Here is a 5,253-nt window from a genome sequence, read left to right as displayed (position 1 = left end):
AAAGATAAAAATATCAACATATACTCTCAAATCTGTATCTATATAATCCCATTTGACCCAGCTGAAAACCCACTCTGCCTGAAATCCAGCTTGAACTGTAATATGCATTTCCTATAACTTTCTTTTGTGAAAGAAGTACAAACCACTTTTACTGATGCTTCTACTAAAATGGACAATTCTTTGCAGGCACAAGAGAAGTGAGCTTTGAAGGAAAAGTGGCCTTTCCTTAGCCACTGAAATATCTTAATAATTTTCATTAATTTTTTCATGCTCATTTAGTGCATTGATGCACTGTAGAAATGGCAATGAGTAGTTTTAGTGCATTAAACTAGAATTGCCTTTATTTTAAAATTTATTTCCTTGAAGTTTGTTCTATATTCAGGAACTGTGAAGGCATCCAGGATTCTGCACATCATAAACAAGTGATAAGCTTTGTATTGCAGTAGCTGAACAGAGTATTTAATTTGAATTCGATACCAGCATGCATAAAGCAAAAAAACTTTAGTCAAGATTTGGTCTTGCATAGTTTTCTTTTTCTTTGTGAATATAAAATTGAATTATCTTGAATCAAGCCTTTTGTGATACATTTGCTTTTCAATTATTTTGTAAGGAAAGGACAAGATTATCACAGTGTCTCTGAAAGGTCAGAAGCTTGATTAACTGTTTACCTGAAGAAAACCATAATTTCCACCATCTCTCTGCTTTTCATCTCATTTTATAAGATGAAGTAACAACCTAATTATAACCTTTGGGAAAAAAACCAATTCTTGTAAGAAAAATGGCTTTTGATGTGATCATCAATTGCATTTTGTAGTTATTAATCATGATTGATGTTTTAATATTAATGTGTAATTATACTTTAAAAATTGTAGGCTTTTCTATCCAATGTTGAAGTGACATTTAATTGCAATTTTAATCAAATTTTAGAATGAGAGAGGCTGTAGAAACATGACATTAGTGTTGTTTTCACTTGATGGTATTTCTTTTCCTAATGATAAAGTCCTAGTCTCAGTTGTACTGCTGTCCTCAGTAATGGAGTTAAACCTTCATCGCTCTTGAGAGATACCCTTAGTACAAAGCAATATTCAAAGGAAGTATAAATTTTTCTGAGTAGAAGGTGAAAAAGATAACAAGAACTCTAACTTTCAGATATAGAATAGTGTGGTGTGACCAACTTCAGCAAACTTTGTGAACAGTATCCTTCACTCGGTGTAGCCAGCAGATTCTTACACTGAGTTTAAGTCGGGCTATTGCCTGTCCAGGAACAGAGAGGATAAAGAAATTTGAGCTCCCAGAAATGTGAAGCATCACATCATCAACCCACATCATCAGGATATCCTTTTGGCTGCAAAGAAGAAAATTCTAAGTGGAATGCAGGAGACAAGAATACACTGGGAACTACAACTCCATCTGAACCCTGCTCTTGATCAGAAATAGTCAGAAGAGTCATGGAGACAGTAGAAGGGATTTCACTACAGAGGCAGGAGACAGCTGATTCCTGGGTGAACAAGACCTGCATCCTTCATTCTGCACATGTCCAAGGAAGCAGTGCTGAATCAAACTCTGTCTGGCCAAAACAGTCATCAGGGTTCAGTGGACATTCCTGTGCTTTGCCAAACAGACATCGATCCACTTTGGTTTTTTGGTATTCTTGTCATTACAGGAAGGTGTGGTGGCATGAAATGTTTTGTATCAGCAACACTGTGGCCAGCAGGAGGAGGGAAGTGATTGTCCCTCTGTACTCAGCCCTGGTGAGGCCACACCTCATATAATGTGTCCAGTTTTGGGCCCCTCACTTCAAGAAGGACATTGAGGTGCTGGAGAATGTCCAGAGAAGGGCAATGAAGCTGGCGAAGGGTTTAAAGAACAAGTCCTGTGAGGAGCGGCTGAGGGACCTGGGGTTGCTTAGTCTGGAGACAAGGATACTCAGGGGAGACCTCATTAATCTCTACAACTACCTGAAAGGAGGTTGTGACAAAGATGAGGTCAGTCTCTTCTCCCATATAATAAGTGACAGGATGAGAGGGAATCGGTCACCAGGTATTCTGCTCCCTTCAGGAGTCCAAAGCAGCTAATGGAAATTAATATTAAACCACGTAGAGAATTATTCGTGTGATCCTGCCTGCTTTATCTGGGTTGGGGCAGAGTGGAGGACTTAAAATTATACAGGATTTTAGAGCTTAATTCACTTGCATTTGAACTGTCCTCAGTTTTATGAGGGAAGAACCTATAGAGAATGATCTCTCAGAAAAGTTTGCTTGAGCTGTGTAGCTCCAAACTGCCTTCAAGGACAGTGTCCAAGTAAAGCAACATAGTCCTTAGTCTTGGTATAAATCTGGGTCTTTTCAATGTCATGAGTCGCATTTCTGCGTTTCTATGAAGTGGAACATAAGTACCTAAATACTCCAAGTATGGAAATATTTATTCTACTCTTGCAAAAGACACAAGAAAAATAAAAACATAAGTCCAGAAAAAGGACCCCAGGTGGCAGAAAGAATCTCCTTTTGTCTTCTGGATGGTGGGCAGTTGGTGCCTAATTTCACTAGCATCTGCCTTCCACATTCTCGCTATGCTGATGGATTGATTTCACAAGCTGCAAGGAGATAAAGTCCTGGGAAAGAGATTTATGGAACCTTTGCATCATCTTGTGTGAATTGCACAAGAAATTTTTAAAATTTGGGCAAATACCATCCTCAAGACATTACTGGGGATGCTAGAGCGGATGTTTAGGTTCTGGATCTATATCAGTTTGTCTGAGATACCCAGATACTGTTTCATGTTACCAAGCAATATTGTTATATACATGCTGTCATCTTGTTTAAATTCAATTACAGTTTGGGCTTTTTTTTTTTTTAATTGAAAAAAACTTATGAGGAAGATTTTAGGAGAGTAAAAAACAGCTTTGCTGAGTTAATTTTCTCAAGGTTCTGGGAGCTGATATTTCATAGAATCATAGAATTCTACCCTCTGTTAAAAAAGGTAACTTTAGATTAGATGTAAGGAAAAAGTTCTCCACTATGAGGGTGGTGAGACCCTGGCCCAGGTCACCTAGAGAAGCTATGGTTGTCCCACCCCGGCAATGTTCAAGGGCAGCTTGGACGGGGCTTTGAGCAACCTGCTTTAGTGGAAGGTGTCCCTGCCCATGGCAGGGGTTTTGGACCTTTAAAGGTTCCTTCCAACCCAAACCATTCTATGATTCTAATATCATCTACCTCCTGCAACTCACTTTATGCACCATGTTCAAACAAGCGTTGTACTATGTAGTCCTTTGCTCTGGTCTAGGATGAAGGTTCCTATCTGCTTTTGGATAGAGAGAGGAAAAACACTGGGAGAGAAGAACACTTTTTATTCTCTGTACCGGATAACAATTTCCATCAAAACCATTAAACCATGAAATTTTATATATGACTACATAAAGAGAGGGACATTATGCCATATTTGGCTCAATTTCCTTCTGTTCAACCAAACTCCAGATCAACAGGAATAACCCACATTTCCAACAAGTTTTAATTATGAGAAAGTGTTAGTGTTCCACAACTAAAAAAAAAAAACCTACCCAGCAGACTAAACCATTATTAATCTAATTTTGACCATGACTGCCCTAGCCCAAATGAAGTAAGTCATCTCCATGACTTTAAAAACAGAACATTTTTAATAGCTTGGAAAAGGTTGCGAGTACCCCTGAGGGTACTTGAAATTTGAAACTTAATTTAACATTTTGCAAACGTCACCGTGCATTTCTTATAGCTCTTCCAACTTTTGAGTGCATCTCTATCTTTCCAGAAGAGTTTGGAAAAAGCAGACAGAATCCATGTCATTGCATTATTGCCCCTCAGCCTCAGCAGAAAGAGAGTTTGCAATTCTCAAGAGTTTGCTCTCCTACAAGAGAACATGTCCAGAAGGATTTATAAAATAGTACAAAGAGTAGGATGAACCCTTAGTGGCAGCTCAACAGGAGAAGAGAGATTAAGTGAAATATCCACTTAAATGGATAACTTGTGTGTGTCTCCATCATGCAAAATTCTGCAGAGCACTGATGAATCCAAGCTAACTTTGGACTTGTTTGCTCAGGTATGAGAGGGAATCGAAGGCACAGCAACTCAGACTGAAACCTGGGTAAACCTCCCCCACAAGGCCCATACTGTGAATGTGAGCTGCTGCCCACCAGATTGCATTTATGTGCAAAGTTCAGATTTATATATTCAGGAATTTTCTGACCCTGAAGTGACTTGAGACTCTATCAGTTAGTCCATATGATACCTGAAATTACCACCAATTGTCTTCATCAAATAACTGTGTTTTCTTAAACTGGTCAAATCATGGAGGTCTATGCCTGCTCCCCACCTGTTTTAATTAGGAGCTGGTGTAGAGGAAAGCTGCATGTTTGGGAGCTGGACCAGAGTTCATTGGAAAGCAGCTGAGATTCCTCTAAGAAAAGAAGGACTGGAAGGTCACACAATCATTTGGTTGGAAGAGGCCTTTAAGATCATAAAATCCAATCGTTCACCCTGCACTGCCAGTGTCCCTAAACCATGTCCCTCAGCACCAAATCCACACGTCTCTTAAACACCTCCAGGGGTGGGGACTCCACTGCTACCCCGGGCAGACTGTTCCAATGCTTCACAACCCTCTCTGTAAAGAAATTTTTCCTAATATCCAAGCTAAATCTCCCCTAGCACAACTTGATTTTGTTTTATCAGTGTCTCTGCAGCACTTGTTACCCTTCTTAGAAGGAAATATGACTAAACCACAGGGGTGATCACATCTGGGGCAACACAAGTCTGCCTGGAGTCTGGATCAGCCCTAACCTTTGTCAGGTTCCAATTCTGCAAACAAGTGATGTGTTCTTTGACTGTGATTCTTCTAACACATTGCATGTAACAGCACTGCAACTCAGAAAAAAAAAGCCTTAAATCACTTCTCTGTAGCATAGGAAAAGGCTGTACTTGAAAAATAAATTATAACCTTTAGAGAGAAAGGAGACAACTGCACTGGAAACAGCATGTAATATAAAATTATGGATATTTTGAACCCAGTTTAGCCATCACTTCCCTTCCCTGCTAAGCCACACATGCTTCATGATGTCCTGAGATGCCTCTGCCTGTCTCAGCTCACACAGGAGCTCCAAACCCCATTGTTTTGCTTGTCCATTGAAAGCAGAGTGTGGAAGAGGGCTCTGAGCAGCTAGATCTGATACAGCACAAATAAAATTCTCATAAAAATGAGATGAAACTCTCATTTCCCCATCATTCA

The sequence above is a fragment of the Buceros rhinoceros genome, unplaced genomic scaffold, assembly GCF_000710305.1.
Source record: "Buceros rhinoceros silvestris isolate BGI_N320 unplaced genomic scaffold, ASM71030v1 scaffold5065, whole genome shotgun sequence".
NCBI lineage: Eukaryota > Metazoa > Chordata > Aves > Bucerotiformes > Bucerotidae > Buceros > Buceros rhinoceros.
Note: the sequence above shows the minus strand (reverse complement) of the source record.